This window comes from Sus scrofa, chromosome 16 (genome assembly GCF_000003025.6).
Source record: "Sus scrofa isolate TJ Tabasco breed Duroc chromosome 16, Sscrofa11.1, whole genome shotgun sequence".
Taxonomy (NCBI): domain Eukaryota; kingdom Metazoa; phylum Chordata; class Mammalia; order Artiodactyla; family Suidae; genus Sus; species Sus scrofa.
The window spans coordinates 20,128,589-20,150,930 of NC_010458.4; the positions used below are offsets into that span (position 1 = coordinate 20,128,589).

The 22,342-nt window shown below is 44.0% G+C and overlaps 1 long non-coding RNA gene across 1 annotated transcript in view; it reads right to left on the bottom strand.

Annotated features, from left to right (window-relative positions):
* The window catches only part of LOC110257267, a 38,258-nt gene extending 21,605 nt beyond the window's left edge, over nucleotides 1–16,653 (bottom strand). The window contains exons 1-3 of the long non-coding RNA XR_002339661.1: nucleotides 16,430–16,653; nucleotides 14,664–14,861; nucleotides 13,054–13,181 (exon numbers count right to left, since the gene is read on the bottom strand). This is a non-coding gene — a long non-coding RNA (uncharacterized LOC110257267). The remainder of the gene's footprint in view (nucleotides 1–13,053; nucleotides 13,182–14,663; nucleotides 14,862–16,429) is intronic.

Sequence of the window (22,342 nt, forward strand, 5' to 3'; positions counted from 1 at the left end):
AGAAAGCTACCTATGAATCAAAAACACATTCACTAAGCTGTTATTTGAGTAAGAAAGAGCCTTCAGTTGTATATAGCCACTAAAACAGGGATTCTTTCTTACAGACACTGTCTTTCCATAACTATTATGCCTAAAGAGCTTTTTTTTTTTTTTTAATTTTATGGCTGCGCTCACAACATATGGAAGTTCCCAGACCAAAGACTGAATCTGAGCCACATCTGCGGCAACATAAGATCTTTTAACCCATTGCATCAGGCCCAGGATCGAACCCACACTCTGCAGCGAGCCAAGTCACTGCCAGATTCTTAACCCACTGGACCACGGTAGGAACTCCTAAAAAGATTTTTAAAACACGTGTTTCTAGACTCCATCTAAAGCCTACAAGGTCACAATCTTCTGGGCTATGTGTGGTAATCTATAATTTTAAAATGTTATTCTGCCTGGTTTGGAAACCGAAGCCTACATCATCCTAAAGAAATAGATATATAAGCATTTACCAAATAGCAACTATCCAAATCATGGATATGGTACTTAGAAAGAGTTAATCCATAGCACAGGGAACCACACTTAATATCTTGCAAAAACCTATAATGAGATAATCTCCAAAATACATAAACAATAAATGAAGCCCAATATATATATATATAAAAATCCAATCACAAAATGGGCAGATCTAAATAGACATTTCTTCAAAGACATAGAAATGGCCAAGAAGCACATGAAAAGATGCTGGATGTTTCTAATTATTAGAGAAATGCAAATCAAAACTATAATGAGGAGTTCCCATCATGGCTCAGGGTAGCAAATCTAATATCCATGAGGACACAGGTTCGATCCCTGGCCTTGATCAGTGGGTTAAGGAACCAGCATTGCCATGATCTGTGGATAGGTTTTAGACATGGTTCAGATCTGGGGTGGCTGTGGCTGTGGCTGTGGCATAGGCCAGCAGCTGTAGCTCTGATTTGACCCTCTAGGCTGGGAACTTCCATATGCTGTGGGTGTGCCCCTAAAAAGAAAAAAAAAAAATCTTAAGTGAGGTATCAGAATGGCCATAATCAAAAAGTCTATATATTGGAGTTCTTGTCGTGGCTTGGTGGTTTAAAGACCTGACATTGTCTCCATGAGAATGTAGGATCAATCCCTGATCTCACTCAGTGGGTTAAGGATTTGGTGTTGCTGCAAGCTGTGGCATAGGCTCCAGATGCAGCTCTGACTCGACCCCTGGCCTGGGAACTTCCATATGCTGCAGGTTCAACCATAAAAAGAAAAAAAAATTCTACAAATAATAAATGCTGGAGAGGGTGTGGAGAAAATGGAGCCATCCTACACTGTTGGTGGGAATGTAAATTACTACAACCACTATGGAGAACAGTATGGAGGTTCCTCAAGAAACCAAAAATAGAATGACCATATGACCTAGCAGTGCCACTCCTGGGCATTTATCTGGAGAAAACCATAGTGGGAAAAGATACATGCACCCCAATGTTCATTGCAGCACTATTTACAATAGCCAAGATGTGGAAGCAACCTAAATGTCCATCAGCAAAGGACTGGATAAAGAAGATGTGGCACATATACACAGTGGAGTATTACTCAGCCATTAAAAAGAATAAACTAATGTCATTTGGAGCAACATGGCTAGACCTAGAGATTATCATACTAAGTGAAGTAAGTCAGACAGAGAAAGACAAATGTATGATATCACTTATGTGTGGAATCTTAAAAAATGATACAGAGGGGAAAAGTCAGGGGGAGGGATGGATTGGGAGCTTGCATACTATTGGCATATGCAAACTGTTGCATCTGGAATGGGTGGTCAACAGGGACCTACCTTACAGCACAGGGAAATCTACTCAATATTCTGTGAAAACCTATATAGGCATGGATATGTGTATATATAACCGAATCATTTGCTGTACAGCAGAAATTAACACACTGTAAATCAACTATACTTCAAGAAAACTTGAAAAAATGTGCAATGAAAAATAATCTGAAAAAGAACACATATATATATATATATATACATCCTGAAAAGTATAACTGAATCACTTTGCTATGCACTTGAAACTAACACAACATTGTGAATTAAATATGCCTCAATATAAAATAAAATATATAAATAATGATGAATTTTTAAAGAGTTGACCTAGACCTCCAGAATTAGGCTTGAGTTTTTTAACTGCGCTTTGTGATAGAAATATCACTAACACATCACCCAGGGGTGATCAGCATGACGTGAACCATGGAGGTAGTTGCCATTCCCTACGAGGGTTTTCAGCTCTGCTAACTGCCTGCCTGCACTGGCTGCCCCTGAAAACCAGTGCTTTTGCCAAGTATGTGGGAGACACTGGGCAGATTTACACAGTGACAAACAATTGCTGGGGCTCCTTGACCCAGAGAATTCAGGAACTCCCAGCATGAAATGGTCTGACACAGCTTTTCATGCTTCCCTGGATTCACACACTGGCTTCAGTCCTTGTGGCTGTTTCCAGGTGACAGCAGTAATTAAGGCATGAACTTGGTGACAGGCATCTTCTCCCAGGGCTCTCCCACAGGCTTTGGTTCCCAAGCCAATTGGCAAGATTGTCTGAATGCAAGTGATATCCTGAAAGAGAGAGTGAAGGCAAAGGCAGGGCTGGGCTGGGCTGGGAGGCTTCATCTGCTGACAAAGGATCATGGTGAATGGTGCTGATGGCAGCAAGTACCAAGAGCCTCCCTGGGCTTCTAAGTGACCACTGTGATTCTGTGTCTGTACTTAGCAGGGCAGGAGAGGAGAGCAGCACAATGGAAAGCAGCACCCTGATAGGCTCCAGGCAATTCCTTCATAAAGACTTCATCCTCAATATGTCAAAAAGTTCACCCTCTGCCTTGAAGCAGGAGGCCTACCTAAACAATTCACACTGCTCAACAAAAGGGCTCCTAGGATACTTAGAACTATTCCCACAGCCACCTGGAATGCCCAAATTAGCAGTAATTATGCCTGGAGAGAGAAGAATAGCTTGAAAGAATTGTAGGTCTGACTTCTAGCAGGGGAATGGAATAGAATTAAATATAGAAAAGCCTAGGCATTCCAGTATCCACCATTAAAAGGCTTTTTAGCATATGGACAGAGTCCCTATACCTAGAGTCACAAGATACTGAGATGACTTGAAATGGAAGAAGACCGTCTGGCCCCCAAATTTCTGCAAAAGGGAAACTGGTAGTGAAAGTCACTTAGCCACCCAAAAATGGCATCTCTGCCCTCTTCAGAAATGGGGAAGGGACATAATGGGGAAGTAACCTCTTCCAGAGCCATGTAAGAAAATATCCTTGGGAATTTACTCCCAGAAGCAGAACTAGGACCTAAGCAAAGAACTTAATCTGCTTCAGAGGGAAAAGACCTGACAACAGTTGTCCAGGAGGTTTTTGGATCACTAAGAAACAGTAACCCCTAGGTGCCTCACATCCTTCCCCTGTCTCAATAGGAATATCGTTTCTGATTATCCCCAGCTTTAATCTTTGATGTATATAGAAACTTGAACTAGCCTTTTAAGTCATTGGGTATTTATACCCAGCTATTCAAGATACTGTCTGTGGGAGGCAGAATTTTAAAGATGTCTCCCCAAGACTGCTCTCTTCTGTGGTTCAATAAAATACTAATCCTATTACTGCTGAGTCAAGGGTCTTTACAGATGTAATGAAGATGACAGCTGGTTCTAATCTGGGGAGATTATTTTGCATTATGTGGGTGCACCCAATCTAATCACATGAGTCCTTTAAAGTTGAGAACTTTCTCCAGTGAAAGCAGAGATGAGATAAAAGGGGAGGTTGAAGGGGTGGGGGGCAGTTACAACATGAGATGGACTCATCTACTGTTGCCGGTTTTTGCAGGTAGATTCCAGAAGCTGAGAATAAACTTCAGCCAACAGCCAGCAAGGGAACAGGAACCTCAATCTTACAATTGAACAGAAATGAATTCTGCCATTAACCAAATGATCTTGGAAATAGATACATTTCCAGAGCCTCCAGAAAGGAAATATCCCTACCAACACCTGATTTCAGACTGGTGAGACTAAGCAGAGGACCAGACTGTAGCTAGACTCTTGACAGGCAAATTGTAACTTAGTAAATTGATATTGTTTTAAGTGACTACATTGTGATGATTTGTTATAGCAGCAACAGAAAACTAATACACTCCCTCTCCTATAAAAGGCCCTGAAGAAATGCCTTTAGGTCTAGTACTTGCCTCTTTCACTTAAAACTCAACAGAGCTGCAAGATTCAGATGAAGAAAGATGAGCTTAGCTGGTGCCCAAGTGGCAACAATAAGAAGGATCTAAGAAACACTAAGTCACAATTTTGATATCGGTCACTGAAGTGAAGCCTTCTGCTATCATCATTTAAGAACCGTGAAGTCAGAGTTCCTGCTTGGCTCAGCGGGTTAAGATCCCAGCATTGTGTCCCTGAGGATACGGGTTTGATCCCTGGCCTGGCTCAGTGTGTCAAGGATCTGGCATTGCTGAAAGCTGCAGTGTAGGTCGCAGATGTGGCTCGGATTCAGTGTTGAAGGTACAGAGGGCAACTTGAAGAGTGATTAGGGTTATAATTCAAAGTTCTCAGTACCTAATATATGCTAGATATTGTTATTATTTTCTTTAAATCTCTTTCTCTTCCAGTGTTTCCCATATCAGCTAATGTCACTCCAAGCTCAACTTTTTTATATTTAGGACCAAAGGTGTGGCATATGGAAGTTCCCAGTCTAGGGGTCGAATCAGAGGTACAGCTGTCAGCCTACACCACAGCCACAGCCACACCAGATCCTTAACCACAAAGCAGGCCAGGGATTGAACCACAATCTTCATGGATACTAGTTGTGTTCATTTCCAAAGAGCCACAATGGGAACCCCCTCAACTTTTTTTTTTTTTTTTTTTTTTGACCATGCTTGTTGCACACAAAGTTCCTGGGCCAGGGAGTGGACCTTCACTACAGCAGTGACAATGCTGGATCCCTAAGTACTAGGCTACCAGGGAACTCCCAAGGCTCAACATTTTAAAAAGAAAGCCACTTCAGTTCCTCCTTCATTTCACCAAATATTTTTCTGTATTGAGATAGAATTGACACATAAAAATTATATATATTTAAGTTGTACAACTTGATATTTGATATACATACACTCACCACAAATTAATTAATATATCTATCACCCCACATGGTTACCATTTTCTTTCTTGTATGTGTGTGAGACAAGAAACTTAAAATCTATCCTCTTAGCAAATTTCAAGTATACCATATTAGCTATAGTCATATGGCTGTACATTAGTATCTCCAGAACTTATTCATCTTGCATAACTGAAACTTGGTACCCTTTGACCAACGTCTCCCCATTTCCTCCCCCATCCCTGACTCCCTGGCAACCACCAGGTTACTCTCCACTTCTATGAGTTTGATGATTTCAGTACATTGCAGCACCACTCACAATAGCCAAAATATGAAAAATAACATAAATATCCATTGACAAATTTGTGGATAAAGAAGATATGGTGCATATATGCAAAAAAAAATTATTCAGCCTTTAAAAGAAAGAAATCCTGCCATTTCAACAATCTGGATAAACCTGGGAGATGCATGCTCAGTGAAGTAATGCAGACACAGAAGGCAAACACTGCACGAACTCACTTGTGGAATCTAAAACCAACTCTTCGTAATTGGTTGTTGAGTCTTGTTGATTCTACTTCCACAGTTTCCATTAACTTTTCACTCTGAAAGCCAATGAGGGGCCAAGTTCTCCATGGACACCAAGTAATGGAAAAGGGAAAATAAACACCACTGGGAGCAATCAAGGCGCTGCATTGACCAGAAGCAGAGTCCTGAGCATAACTGGAAGGACAGCAGCTTGGAGAAGCCAGTAGTGTGGTCATGAGATATGTTCTCATCAAAAAACTGTGAGCGGAAATGTTTTAAGTAACTTCTGCCTCTCCTGCTTATGGGGAAAGGCTTGCTTGCCCTCTCTCTTCTCCAACCTGTGATCTGCAACAGGAATATACTGACCATGGAAAGGAAGAAATGCATACTTTAAGGGGTGGTAAAACAATGCAATGGAAAGAAACTGGCTCCCTGAATGACGTCAACGAAGCAGGTTGCCCACCAGCCCTGATCATTGCATGAGAGAGAGAGAAATAAAATTCTCTTGGCTTTCAGAGTCTCTGTGTTATACTAGCTTAGCTATTCTACTAATACAGAAGTCCCTGTGACCTGCTTCTTCCATGGGCTGAGAGGCAGGATGGGCAGAGGCAGGGCTTGCCAGGAGGTGGGAGCGTGGAGACAATCCTGTCTCTCAGATATAGCACAGGTCAAGACCCCAGAGTAGAAAATGTGCAGGCGTCTAAACAGATAGCCTCAGACAGCCTTACACAGCACAGTCACCCTGGCAAGGCGCAGGAGCAGTACAATAAGCCCAGGTTCATCAGAGGAGCACAGGAGAAGATAAGAGAACTCGGAAGAGTGTCATGGTTACAATCTGTGTGGACACCACTCTACACCAGATGAGAGTAAGAACAGCCGAGCAGATACATTACGGAGAAATGTATATGAGCCACATGAATCCCAGATGTAACCCTAGGTGAAGGCAGGAAATATGAAATGAAAGAGATTAAGTTTCTGATCCCCAAAGGAATAATTTTTTTTTTTTTTGTCTTTTTGTCATTTCTTGGGCCACTCCTGTGGCATATGAAGGTTCCCAGGCTAGGGGTCAAATCAGAGCCACGTCTGCAACCTACACCACAGCTCATGGCAACGCCGGATCTCTAACCCACTGAGCAAGGCCAGGGACCGAACCCGAAACCTCATGGTTCCTAGTCGGATTCGTTAACCACTGAGCCACAATAGGAACTCCAGGAATAATATTTTTTTTTTTTAAAAAAAGGGCATGTATAGAAGCAAAATGAAAGTTAATTTTCTTGCACAGTAAACTCAGCAGTTGAGACTTGTAGGCGCGAGAGCAACTGTAAGAAGACTAGCAGTCATTTATTGAGAGCCGACTGTGACTTAGTTATGTTGGTATTATTATTTGCCTACTCTGTGGATAAAAAAAGAGAATCTCAGAGATGTTACATAACACAGCCAAGATCTCCCAGTTAGTGAGTGGCAGGGCCAGCATTCCAACCAAGCCATCTGGTCCAAAGCCCAGACTCTCAATTGATTCATTAATGCTCAAGGGTAAACACAACTTCAGGTTACTTCTTAAGGGGTTCTATTATTCAAAGTTGGATTGCCTATAAAGGACTCCTATTATATAAATTTGAGGGCATCTATTATACATACAGTAAAGTTCGTGTAAGTGTATGACTCTCTACATTGTCACAAACTGAACACACCCATATAACCAGCACCTAGTACAAGAAAAGAACATGAGCAGAACCCTGAAGTCCTCCACTGTCACCGTTTTAGTCACTATCTCCAGTCCACAGCTAAGCACTACCCCAAGGCCCACTATTCTCTGCTCCATGGAGTCAGAGGTCAGTTCTTGCAGAGTTTTCCTTTATGGGTTCATGAAACCAGCTGTCCCCACTTCTCTTTTTAAAGCTATTTCATCACAAGAAGAAACCAAGCCTTCATGTGCTCAACTTTCCTGCTTTCCTGTCTGTCCATTTTTTAGGCAGCATTCACTCAGCTATAAACTGAGTACTTTGTATTTACTGAATAATAGATTATTGCCTAATGGGAAACAAATTAGAAAATCATGTCCCTGCCTCCTAAAATATGATTGGGTACTGGTTTGCTTCTAAACCTCTTTGGAGACTCTAACGAGCTAAATACAAGCAGAGTGGTCTATGGATTTTATTTCGTAGGCATGCGGATGCCAGAAAGGTACCACTGACGTCTTAAGGGGTCCGGACTGAGGGCTTTTAAAAGGATCCCTTTAGATTACCTGGGTGATGCTGATTGGAGAAGAGGTTCAGCTCTATTTTGGGTCATACTTTTGGGGTACAGCTAGTGATAAATTATTAAAGTTGAAATTGTACTTTGTATTTGCCGAAAGTTCTTGTGTTATCATGGACACGTCTCAGGGGCAAGAAGTGGGTCTAGATGAAGTCACTCATTATCCAACAGCCTGTTTCTTTCTTTCTTTCTTTTCCTTTTTTTTGCTTTTTTGCTTTTTAGCGCCGCACTCACAGCACATGGAAGTTCTCAGGCTAAGGGTCTAATCAAAGCCACAGCTGTCAGTTTTCGCCAGAGCCACAGCAACACCAGATCCAAGCCGCACCTGCAACCTACACCACAGCTCATGGCATGCCGAATCCTTAACCCACTGAGCAAGTCCAGGGATCAAACCTGCAACCTCATGGTTCTAGTTGGATTCATTTCTGCTGCACCACGATGGGAACTCCCTTTTTTTAAAAAAAAAGAAAGGTCTCAATCACTGTTCCCTTTTCTCTAAACAAACACTATATAAGTGTCTATGTGTGTGTGCGCGCGCGCGCGCCTCTGTGTGTGTGTGTGTGTGTGTGTGTGTGTGATGTGCGTGTCAGAGTCTGTATGAGTGTGCATGTGCGGGTCTGCCAAAAAATGTAGACTTATAGAAAAACATGATTTTCATTTAATTTCCACATTTAAAGAGAATCTTTTCCCCACTGTCCAGTTTTTAATGGTCATGCTTTAGTAATCATTACTTCCCAGAAGACAGAGTCCCCATTTTTTCTGCTCTTTATCTCTGAAAAGCAGTCGACCAGTTCATCTTCAGGTTGTCCACCAAACTCCCACTCCACCCTCCTCCACCCCACTCAGTGCCCTAAGAGAAGCACCCCGCTCCCCACCCACCACCCCCTGCTGCAACAGGTCCCCTGGGCCTTGACTGCATAGTGGAGTTCAGACAATGGGAAGCAGTTCCAAGAGATCAGAAAGAGGAAAGAAAGAGGGGTGGGAGTGTATGTTCCACGGCTCTCTCCCTGTCATGTCCCCTCGGACTGGCAGCAAGCCTTCACCCAAAGTCCCGGCTCCTGTCAAGCTGCCTTCTCCACACAGCTCTTGTTCCCTTCTCCCCTCTCTGTCCCTCTCCATCCCTCCCTCTCCATCTCTCTCTCCCATCTCTCTCTCCTCTCTCTCTCCATCTGTCTCTCTCTCTCTCTGTGACTGCTCCTTCCTCCCCTCCCTTCAGCCTTAGGGCTCTCAAAGTCATGCATTAAACTGCTCTGTTGTCCTGTTATAAAACTTCCCTCATAGTACCGAGTCTGAACATGCCAGCCATATCCCGCTAGCACATAACTGATAAAGTAGCCAAATCCAGCAGGGAAACATGGGCAGTGATGCTCAGAGCATGGCCCTCCCGGGCTTGTTAACAAAGATACTATCTAGTTTCTTCAACTAGGAATTATTTGGAGGTTTTTGGGTTTTCATAAGAGTCCCAGGCAAAACGGTGCCATCTTCATTTGGATGAATTTAATTTTTTCCATGGGTGGAATAGGGGATCTTTAGCCTTTTAGAAGGGATGTACAGATCCAAACTAGCTTTTGTAAGATTTTGTAAAATTTTGAAAAAAAATTTTTTGGTGAGTGGGCCGGATGCTTGCGGCGTGTGGAATTTCCAGGCCAGGGATCAAACCAGATGCATAGCAGTGACAATGCCTAACCACTGGGCCACCAGGGAACTCCAAAATCTTGAAACTTAAAAAAAAAAGAAAAAGAAAAAAGAAATGCACATGGAGAGAAGCAGACAGGAGCCTAGTAGATCACTATGTTTTTTTAGGGGGGGTTGCCTTTTGGGGCCGCACCCATGGTATATGGAGGTTCTCAGGCTAGAGGTCTAATCAGAGCTACGGCTGCCAGCCTATGCCACAGCCACAGCAACGCAGGATCTGTGCCGAGTCTGCGACCTACACCACAGCTCATGGCAATGCCAGATCCTTAACCCACTGAGCAAGGCCAGGGATCGAACCTGCCACCTCATGGATACTAGTCAGATTCGTTTCCGCTGTGCCACAACAGGAACTCCTAGTGGATCACAATTAAAACGCACTAATGCTTTAGGGCCTGAATTTGTCTTGCACACGCAGGCCATGTGACGGGGCTCAGCAGCAGTGCTACCAGGCTTGACAATTTCCAGAGGTTGGAAGTCCTTTTGCCCAGGGGGACTCAATTAATAACACCGTTGAAGACAAAGATATAGAGCTACTGGGATGGCTGGTTTTCCAGAATGTCCTTTGTCCACCTCTGTGTTGTGCCAGCATTTGGGGGGTTTTGAAGTGCAGATTCCTATCTTCATTTGATGATTATTAGGGTTGTATAATATTTAGGCTCCATTCATGTCTATAGATTTATGAATATTTATAAATAATCTGTCCATAATTTATACGTAATTTTAAAATTTTCTCAATTGCAAATTGCTTCTAATTAAGAACCTAATCCATGATAGCAGTATATATATGTTTTATTTTCATGAACATGTCTGGAAGTAGGCAGGAGGAGAAGAACATATCATTTAAAAGAAACAGTCAATAAAGAAAAATTAGAAAATAGACAAAGCAGGGAGAAGTGTCATCCAAAATCTCTCTACCTCAATATAAACCACTCTAATATTTTAATATATTGTAGTCAGTTATTTTTCTAAGCAGCCGTATGTTTGTCTCACGCACAAACTATGAACTGCCTGTACCATTTTGTTTCTAACATTTTCCACTTTATCAAACATTTTTAAAAACTGAAATATTGTTGCTTTACAGTATTAGTCTCAGGTGTACAACATAGTGATTCAAAAATATTTTTAGATTACACTCCATTCAAAGTTATTATAGGAGTTCCTGTCTTGGCTCAGTGGTTAATGAACCTGACAAGTACTCATGAGGACACGTGTTCGATCCCTGGCCTTGCTCAGTGGGTTAAGGATCCGGCATTGCCGCGAGCTGTGGTGTAGGTTGCAGACACAGCTTGGATCCAGCATTGTTATGACTGTGGTGTAGGCCGGCAGCTCCAGCTCTGATCTGACCCCAAGCCTGGGAACCCCCATATGCTATGGATGTGGCCCTAAAATGACAAAAAGACCAAAAAATATATATTATTATAAAATAGTGGCTCTATTCCTTCTGCTGGACAAGAGATCCTTGTAGCTCATTCACTTTAACAAACACTTACCTTTTACAACATACTCATAATTTAAATTTTTAATTGTTTTCTTCAATACTCTACAGTTAGATAGTCTAAGTCTGTTCTGATTCTATTACAAACATCTTTTTGATGAACATCTTAATACAAAAAAACTTTTTTTTTTTTTTTTTTTGTCTTTTTGCTATTTCTTGGGCCGCTCCTGCGGCATATGGAGGTTCCCAGGCTAGGGGTCCAATCGGAGCTGTAGCCACCAGCCTACACCAGAGCCATAGCAACTCGGGATCCGAGCCACGTCTGCAACCTACACCACAGCTCACGGCAACACCGGACCCTTAACCCACTGAGCAAGGGCAGGGACCGAACCCGCAACCTCATGGTTCCTAGTCGGGTTCGTTAACCACTGCGCCACGACGGGAACTCCCAAAAAAACATTTTTAATGCTTGTATGATTATTTCCTTAAGAATCATTTCCCTCCCCACCACCAAAAAAAAAAAAAAAAAAAAATCCTATCCAAGTATTATGTTCTCATAACTCCTTTTTATCACAATCTTCTATTATCTATTTGAATCATTACTAGATGAATATTTGTCATTTCTCCTATACTATAACCTCCTCAAGTGCTGCACAGTGTTTTGCTGATCTTTTAATGCCCTAGCACCTAGCACAATGTCTGGCACATAGTAGGTGCACACTAAATATGATATTGAGACAAAAGATAGGCAAATAAGTCAATAATCCAAAATAGCCCAGAAAATCCAAATGTATTCAGGCACGAAATATCTTTGTAATGTTACTAGACACCTGGATAGTTATATTTTAAAATTAATAAAATCTGGAGTTCCTGTGGGGGCTCAGTGGTTAACGAACCCGACTAGTATCCATGAGGACACAGGTTCAATTCCTGGCCTCACTCAGTGGGTTAAGGATCCAGCATTGCCATGAGCTGTGGTGTAGGCCAGCGGCTACAGCTCCAATTCAACCCCTAGCCTGGAAAACTCCATATGCCACAGGTGCAGTCCTTAGGAAAAAAACGTGAGCTGTGGTGTAGGTCACAGACACAGCTCGGATCCTGTGTTGCTGTGGCTGTGGTGTAGGCCAGCAGCTATAGCTCCAATTCAACCCCTAGCCTGGGAACTTCCATATGCCACAAGTGCGGCACTAAAAAAAAAAAAAAAAAATCTATTAACATTCAATGCTGATGAGAGTGTGTTAAAGACAGTCTCGTAGCTCACATAATTTGCTGGAAGGAGTGGTTGATGAGCATTTCTTATTTTGATATATGCCACCTCTTCATCACTGCCTTGTCATTTTGTGTCCTTGTATTTATTTTTTATCAACTCAGCTGGATGTTGATTTATTTGTTCTCCCCCACAGCATGAAGAGGTACACATGTCCGTCTTTGAGTGAAAATATGAAAAGTATATGGCACTTTTTTTTTTTTTTTTTTTGCTTTTTAGGACCACACCTGAGGTATATGGAGGTTCCCAGGCTAGGGGTCGAATCGGAGCTACAGCTGTTGGCCTACACCACAGCTCACAGCAACGCCAGATTCTTTTTTTTTTTTTTTTTTTTTTTTGTCTTTTTGCCATTTCTTGGCCGCTCCTACGGCATATGGAGGTTTCCAGGCTAGGGGTCGAATTGGAGCTACAGCACCGGCCTAAGCCAGAGCCACAGCAACACCAGATCCAAGCCACATCTGCAAACTACACCACAGCTCACGGCAACGCCAGATCGTTAACCCACTGAGCAAGGCCAGGGATCAAACCTGCAACCTCATGGTTCCTAGTCGGATTCATTCCTGCTGTGCCTCAACAGGAACTCCTATATGAGACTTCTTCCCCATATATTTTCACCACAGACAGCTGATATCACCAGCATTATTATTGTTGAACTCTGGAAGCCACAGTAACAGCAGAAATTAAATCCTTAATTTGGTAATGGATGTGCCATTGTTCTCAGCTCTATAGCTGCACTTACCAAGTTGTCTTTCAAGGTCTTCTTTCTGAAGGAACTTTGCATTTCGTGCCAAGAACTAGAAAGGGGTAGAGCAGAAGTATCCGGAATGAAGAGTGAGTTTTGCAGGTGGGTGCTTGGGCTCTCTTGACCTAGTGGGTGGTGAAGTGAAGGAAAATGGTGTTAGAGAAAATCAATGAAGTTGCAAACGTTTGCCTTTGAGATGCAAACGATTGCCTTTGAGATGCAAACGATTGCCTTTGGAACATGTAAACAATGAGATCCTGCTGTATAGCACTGGGAATTATTTCTAGTTACTTAGGATGGATCATGATGGAGGATAATGTGAGAAAAAGAGTGTGTATATGTATGTGTGACTGGGTCTCTTTGCTGTACTGTAGAAAATTGACAGAACACTGTAAACTAGCTGTAATGGAAAAAATAAAAATCATCATTTTAAAAAAAGAAAATAAATGAGTGTCTTTGCATTGACTTAAAAACAGAACTAAGGAGAGGTACGATAAAAGAGAATGGGGAAAAAGAATTTGAATTGAGGTCAGCATTAGCAGAGCACTAGGCTGCAGTCCTCAACACTGGACAAGGTAGGCTGCAGAATTCCCGGACCCTCTAAGAAGTTCGCCAGTAGGTGGCATTCACACGTCTAGAATAGCCCAGAACATCGCTGACGGAATAATTAGTCTTACTGGGGTGCTTGCCTGGTCCACCCAACATCGTGAATTTTCATTTCAGGTTCTGCCCAGGATGCATTTTCGCAAGTCCATGCAATTTGTCAGTGCTAATGACAACTGATCAAAATCATGGCCCAAAGCCGTTACTCTGGTCAAAGTGTGTGGTTTTCCTTCCATTGTTTAGGGATTTACCCTTAGACCTCTGTCCTATTTTTTTTTTTTTTTTTTTTCTATTTGGGACCTTGACACTACTTCTGCTTTAGAAATGGTCTCAAATGATATCCCAGGCAAATGTCTCTTACAAAAAAAGAATGAGAAGAACAAGGAATTAGCCAGTTGGGGTTTTACTTTATGGTGGTTTGATTTTCTTGTTTGGTAGATTTAAACACAGCTTTCCAAAATTTTCCTTTCCAGGCAAGACTAACATTGAACAAACCATGTTAGATCGCAATGGTATGAGATGCTAATCAATTTTGGTGGATGCTTCACTTGGAGGTTCTCCTTCTATTTAATATCCATTTAAGTCTCTAAGTTTGCCTAGCAACAGGTATAAGCGATACAGTATGTTCCCTTTATGAAAGTTTTCTTCCTAGTACAAAGAACACTGTGCATGGAGTGTTTAAATATCTGCATACAACTAAAATTAACCAAATATAATGATGCCAGTATTGATCTGGATTTTCACAGCCATACATTACTTGAGTGGCTTATGCCAGTGTTTCTTACTAAGAAAGGGCATCCAGTGGAGACTCAGGGGCTCAGATGGGCTCTTTGAATGAGCCGGAGAATCATCCTTAGCCCAAGATTCCTCCGGTCATTTTTTTTTTTGCACGATCTACCCTGTGCGGGAGAGTGAAGGGCAAAGCTCTGAAGAGCTGTGCTTACATGGGGAACTGAGTGTTTAGAGGTTCACTTTGTGGGGCAAAACATTTCTCTGAGACCTACCACATCATATGATGGAAAAACATGATAAGCCACTATTTCATGTGACGGAGCCCGAGGCAAGGCCAGCGAACTGAATGTCGGTGATGGGTCACTCCTTGCCTGAAGTCCACAGGAGCGCTTCTCTCTGCAAAGGTCTCAGACTCTGGCCCCAGGCCATCATCAGAATATGTTGCCCCGGGTTGCCAGGTTCAGGGCTGCCTGCAACAACAAGCCATTTGAGCTGCCATAGGAGATAAAGAGGTTCCCAATTTCATAGTATAGACCTCCCCAAATGAAGAACCCATCCTCCAAACTCTAAAAGAAGAAGTTGTTCTGAGGTTATATATGAGCACGAGTTACTTAGGTGTATATTGATTACAGAACATGTTACAGCTGAGTCCTAAGTGCTATTGAATTCCCAGTAACATCAACTGTGGATTATGTTTCACCACTGCCTATGTCCAAAGGGGAAGCCAATTATTCTAAGTCAATATTTCAGAGGGAAAGCATTAGAGATAGCCTTTTTAGCTTTACTGAATACTCACTTTTTTTTTCTTTCTTTCTTTTTTTTTTTTTTTTTGCTTTTTCCAGCTGCACTTGCGGCATATGGAAGTTCCCAGGCTAGGGGTTGATCGGAGCTACAGCTGCCTGCCTACATCACAGCTCACAGCAACGAAGGATCCCCAACCCACTGAGCGAGTCCAGGGATGGAACCCGCATCCTCATGGATACTAGTCAGATTCATTTCCTCTGCGCCACAACGGGAGCTCCCAAATGCTCATTCTTGGCTAGTTCATTATGACAGAAAGTTTCACACTTCGTGGTGGTAGAACCGTGCCCTGTGTCCTTCACTGCCACTCTTTGTTCTTTATCAGGAGTTCATCTGGTATTTTTCACCTTCTTCCTGTACTTAGTCTTAAGTCTTGGGCAATGCTAAAAATGAACCATCTAATTTCAGAATCATTTAAGTTCATATTATATGTATAGATATGCTTGAGCATATACACATATAATCATCTCCACATATACAACTATTCACATATTGATATTGGTATCACTTATATATGGATGCATGTGTTTAAAAGGATTTGGCCTTTTTGTTTAAAACTAAGAATATGTGCTGGACTGAATGTATGTGTGAACAAATTCATATGATAATGCCCGCCCCAGGCCCTAGTCAAGGGTATTAGGAGGTGGGGTCTTCAGGAGGTAATGAAGGTGAGATGAATTCATGAAGGTAGAGCTGCAAGAGGAAGAGATGCCAGAATTTCCTCTGTCCAGGCTGTGAGTCCTCACAGACAGAAGGTGGCTGTCCACAAGCTGGGAAGAGGGGCCCCATCAAAAACCAAATCTGCCAGCTCCTTGATCTTGGCGTTTCCAGCCTCCAGAACCGTGAGAAAGAAATGCCTGTTGGAATTCTCATCGTGGCTCAGCGCTTACCGAACCTGACTAGCATCCATGAGGATGCAGGTTCGATCCCTGGCCTCGCTCAGTGGGTTGGGGATCTGGCGTTGCCATGAGCTGTGGCATAGGTCCCAGGCACAGCTCAGATCCTGTGTTGCTGTGGCTGTGGTGTAGGCCAGCAGCTGTGGCTCCAATTGGACCCCTAGCCTGGGAATCTCCATATGCCACAGGTGCGGCCCTTAAAAAAAAAAAAAAAAAAAAAAAAAAAAAGCCTGTTGTTTAAGCTACCCAGTTTATGGCATTTTGTTTTAGCAGCCCAAGGTGACAAAGACATAATATACTAATATATAAAAAAGGGCAAGCATGGAAGGCCGTACACCTACCTGTCAATAGTTTCACTCAGTTGTAGAGTTGCTTCCTTGGCTGATTTCCTTTCTTTTTTATCTGTGTTTTCTAAGTTTGCTGCAATTATCAAATATTACTTTTATAGATAGAAAAGCAGGGAGTTCCCTTCGTGGTGCAGCAGAAACGAATCGACTAGGAACCATGAGGTTAGGGGTTCAATCCCTTGCGTCACTCAGTGGATTAAGGATCCAGCACTGCCTGAGCTGTGGTGTAGGTTGCAGATGCGGCTCGGATCTGGCGTTGCTGTGGCTGTGACGTAGTTCCGGCAGCTACAGATCGATTGGACCCCTAGCCTGGGAATCTCCATATACCTGGGTGTGGCCTAAAAAAAAAAAAAAAAGCAATGGTTTTTGAAAAAAACATATCCGACTATAATAACAAAGCAGTATGTTCCAATAAAAAAGAAAAGTTGCGATTGGCCTTCCAGCCTGTCAGCCAGAATGACTCTCAAGTCTTTGTTTACCAGGCGCTGACTCAGCTGATACACCTGAGCGTTTCCTCATCAGGAGCCGAGGTGATAAGCATGTGCCTGATCCTATTGGGGAAGGTTGAGCAACCAAATGAGAAGCTTATAAGAAAGCTCTGTGTCACTAGACGGCCTGTGTGAAAATGTGCGGACTCACTTCTGTTACATTTGCACTTGCTTTCCGTGAGCTGCCGCACACCTCTCAGTGCAGGGAATCCCCAGCCACCAGGACCACACAGAAGCCTTCCTGTGGAACTCCCCGAAGCCCCTGGCCCAGAGCCTGGGAACAGTCACAATCCAGCAGAGCCGCCAGCGTCCAGACTGGAAGAATCCCAGGCTTCATTCCAACAGTCAAGAGTCAAGGTGTGTTTCATAGGATGTCCTGGCCATGGAATTCCACAGCAACTAGGTTGTCAGCTAAAATGCAGGACCCTCAGTTAAATTTAAATGTCAGAGGGAGATAAACAATAAAGAATTTTTAGTATGAGTATGTCCCAAATATTGCAGAGGATATACTAAAAAAATTATTCATTGTTTATTTTGTTGACTGGAAAAAAAAAAAAATGCACAAACTGAAAGCTGAGAATACTGGAGTTCCCTGGTGGTACAGTGGAAACAAATCTGACTAGTATCCATGAGGATGAAGGTTCCATCCCTGGCCTCACTCAATGGGTTGGGGATGCTTCGTTGCTGTGAGCTGTGGTGTAGGCCAGCAGCTGTAGCTCGATTCAACCCCTAGCCTGGAACTTCCATATTCTGTGAGGGCAGCCCTAAAAAAAAGCATACAAAAAAATTGAGAATTCTCTTTTATTAGGCAGACATTCTGAGGACTTCAAGCCTGGGAGGCAGCCTCTCAGATGGCTCTGAGAGATGTTTCCAAAGAGATAAGACGATTCAGGATATGTAGGGGTTTTTGCAACAAAGACCAGGTAGTTGGGAGTTCCCCTTGTGGCGCAGTGGTTAACGAATCCGACTAGGAACCATGAGGTTGCGGGTTCGGTCCCTGCCCTGCTCAGTGGGTTAATGATCTGGCGTTGCCGTGAGCTGTGGTGTAGGTTGCAGACGCAGCTCAGATCCCGTTTGCTGTGGCTCTGGCGTAGGCCGGTGGTTCCAGCTCCGATTGGACCCCTAGCCTGGGAACCTCCATATGCCGCGGGAGCAGCCCAAAGAAATAGCAAAGACAAAAAAAAAAAAAAAAAAAAAGACCAGGTAGTTGGAACATCAAAAGATCATGCATGGTTAATTAAAGAAAACCAGATTATCTCAAGGTAAGGCCTTTCTTTGTATGGGAAGGAGCAAGCATCTGGGCTCATTGCAATCCTTCCTTTGATGTGCACCTCAGCTATCCAGGGCCACCATCCTGTGCTTTCCCACCTGAGTCCCCTCAGGGTGGCTGCAGTGGCTGTGGGCAGCCCTGTGTCTCCATCCTGAGTTTCCTCCATAGGGCTGTCTATGGTGGTGGCTGGGGGAGCTGTAGTGGCTTCATGGCTGCAACATCCTTTGTTTACTGACGTGGCAAGTGGCATTTTTCATTCATGATCTGAAATTCAAATTTAACTGGGCTTCGGCATCTTTATTTGTTAGGTCTGGTAACTCTACTGGGGAACTTTTACACTCCTCCTGCACTTTGGTTTGTTGGTTGGTTTTTACTTATTAAACTCAGCTACTTAGCCGTGGAGGTTTTACACATACACGCTGAGTCTTTCAGATAAGGCACCACTGCATGCAAAGCGGGTATGCGATAAACGAGAGGCCATCTCCCTAGCATCAACGGGGGGCTGGCTAGATGCTAGAGAAGCACAAGGTGGCTGTCAGGGCTCCCATCAGCCTTCTCGCTGGACATCGTAAACTGCAAAGAGTTCTAAGCGTGACTCTTAGGGCCACGTCTTAGCTTTCATTTGCCCTGGCCATTGTACTGAAGAAGCAACTGCCATATGCAATGAGCTCACCTACCTATAGACTGAAGCCATTGTTCGGGCGGCAGTGAAACTTGCCAGGGGCAAGGAAGGATTAGGAAATAAGAAAGGGCAGCCCAGAGTGAGGTCAAGATTGGGCCACAGCCTGAGTTTCCACAAGGACTCTCTTGTCTTTGGATGGTGAGAGAGTTGATGTAAGGGAGTCTGAGATGGAAAGCCAGCTTTCCCTGTGGGTGACGTAAACAGCCAGCCAGGTGGCTGAGCCTGCAGGCTGAGCATGTGAAGGGCCTGACCTAGTGCCTCTCAACAACCAGCCAAAGGCCCAAATCCCCTCCGCTGGCCTCACACCCTGGGGACACTTGGACATTTGAGCTAGATGATGGCATGTTCCTGTCTAACAAACACATTCAGAGGAATTCCTCTGTCTGGCAAATTATTTACTAACAGTCAGACAACGGAATAAAAGAGGAGCCATAGGCCAGGAGTCAGGAGTCTGGGCTGTGTGACTTTAGTCACATCTCTTCCCCTCTAACCTCAGTTCCCTCGTTTATGAATGAAGAGCTAGAGCTTGATGATCTTGGAGGCCTTTCCAACTTTCTAATGCTGATAAACGAGTGTGATGCAGGATCAGTAAGTTTTGGGAAGGGGAAGAATTTGTGATGGGTTAGACCTATAAAGCTCAAATGACCTGCACCCTGCATTTGTTCAGATTCGCTTTAGAGCGGGGGCCCAAAGGTGACAGGGGGTGGGCTGAGGTCTCTGAGGAGCAGCCCCGCCCTCCAAGACCCCCCACGTGAAGCTCCTCATTCCACTCCCGGTAAGACCCAGCTCTTAATAATAAGGCCATGGTGGGAGTTCCCATCATGGCTCAGTAGAAAAGAATCCGACTAGGTACCATGAGGTTGAGGGTTCGATCCCTGGCCTCGCTCAGTGGGTTAAGGATCCGGCATTACTGTGAGCTGTGGTATAGGTTGCAGATACGGCTCGGATCTGGCATTGCTGTGGCTGTGGTGTAGGCCAGCAGCTATAGCTCTGATTCAATCCTTAGCCTGGGAACCTCCATATGCTGCACTGTGGGCCTAAAAAAGCAAAAAGATAAAATAATGATAATAATAATAATAATAAGGCCATGGGTACCATATGGGAGAAACTGGTGCTAAATGCAATAACCATTTAATGTATCCTTTCTCCAGGTGGACAAAGTCTTGGCACATTTATAAACTATAAATAGCTGAATTTTCCTCATTCATTACTTATTCAACAAATATTTGTTGAGCCTCTACTTCATGTCAGGATTGTTCTAAGCTCTGAAGAGATAGTACTGAACGCCCCTTTCCCCTCTGTCAGCAAAATATGAGCAAATAGACCACAAGGCATCTCCTCCAGTTGCTAAGTGAGCAAAAGCAGATTCTGTGCCACTGTGGTGTTTTGTGTTTTGTTCTACCCTGTTCCCTGTCTTCACCCAACCCTGTTGGTTCCAATCATTCCTGCAGAAGCAAAGAGAACTTTATGGGTTGAACTGCGGCCCCCGTCAGTACCTGGGAATTTGACCCTGTTTGGAAAAAGGGTCTTTGAAGCTGATCTATAAAGATGAGGTCAATTAGAGTGAGTCCTAATCCAATTTAATTGTATCCTTACAAAAGGCGGGGAAATTAGACACGGAGACATGCACACCGAGAGAACGCCTTGTAAAGACGGACACAGGCATCAGCCAAGGAAGCCCAGAGATTGCAGCAAACCACCAGAAGCCAGGAAAAAGACACGGCTTGGTTCTCTGTCACGGCCTCTGAAGGAACCACTTTGTAGCCCTTGGATATCTAGCCGTCAACTGTGAGACAATAAAACCAACCACTTTGTGGTATTTTGTTACAGGAGCTTTAGGAAACTAACACAGAAAGCCTTGAGCAAATAGCGCTCTAGGAGGTCCTGTTGTGGCTCAGCAGAAACGAATCCAACTAGCAACCACGAGGACCCAGGTTCCATTCCAGGCCTTGCTCAGTGGGTTAAGGATCCAGCATTGCACTGAGCTGTGGTGTAGGTTGCAGACTCGGCTCGGATCTGGTGTTGCTGTGGCTGTGTTATAGGCTGGCAGCTACAGCTCCGATTCGACCCCTAGCCTGGGAACCTCTATATGCCTCAGGTGTGGCCCTAAAAGACGACAAAAAAAAAAAAAAAAAAATAGTGCCCTTCTCTTTGCTTAAGGTTGGCAGGAGTATAAAGAAGGAAAATGAATTGGGTGGAGAGAGGAAAGGGATCTGGATATAGGTGGGTGGGTGTGTTTCATAGCAACCTCAGCAATTCAGGCCCCTAATTCAAAGGGCTCAAAACTTTTTGGAGAGTTGCAGCAGACTGAGGCAGGGCCTGGGGAACCCCAGGGCTCGTGCTTTGGGGCCAACCTGGTCATCTGACCTTATGTGTGCTCCACTGACTCTTTGCTCCTGGTGGATTTGGGTCAACCTTGAGCCTTGAAGCACATCTGACGCCCAATCTAGGCCCTAGCCCCGCTCCACCTCTGTTTTGAAGACTAGGTTTTAGCTTCCTTTTGTGTTCTCCTGACCTCTGATTTCTTGCCCAATTCTGATTTTGTCTTGATACTCATGAAGGCTGTACCCCAATTTTTTTTTTGTCTTTTTTTTGCTATTTCTTGGACCGCTCCCGCAGAGTATGGAGGTTCCCAGGCTAGGGGTTGAATCGGAGCTGCAGTCACCGGCCTACGCCAGAGCCACAGCAACACTGGATCCGAGCCACGTCTGCAACCTACACCACAGCTCACGGCAATGCCGGATCGTTAACCACTGAGCAAGGCCAGGGATCGAACCCGCAACCTCATGGTTCCTAGTCGGATTCGTTAACCACTGCGCCATGACGGGAACTCCATGATTATCTTTATCCAATCTTCTCATTGCAAATGAAGAAACTGCGGTTCACCCAGGCTATGAAACAGGACCTGAGTCATGCAGGTGATAAGTGAGGCGGCGTCTGGCTTTAAACCCAAGCTCTTTCTGCCCAATCACGCCCTCTCCCAGTAGATCAGCACACAGAAACCAAAGGAGGTGCAGAGCCAGGCTGAGAGGATGCAGGCAGAGGCAGACCAAAAACTGATCACTGACTAGGCTCTTCCTCCCTGTCAAGCACAAAGGGGCCAAATACCACACACTGGTAACAAAACACCTCGCCTTTAGGCAACACCCCACAGCTGACAGTGTTCTTACAAGCACAGTCTCATCTGATACTCACAAATAACCCTATAAGGTAGGCATGGCAAACCTGGTTATCCTCATTTTACAGGTGAATCATCTAAGCAAAAGCTGGCTAAATACCTGACCCCTGGTTGGGGAGCTAGGGTGGGGGTGGGAGGAGCGGGGTGGGAGAATAGGACTCAAGCTCAGCATTTCTCTGTAAGTCTGTCTTCTTTCCTACCCCTCAGGAACGGGGTCCATTCCAGGAAAGGCAAATACCTGGCCCACATACAGCCCTGTCCATCCCGCACCCTGGGCAGACATTATCAA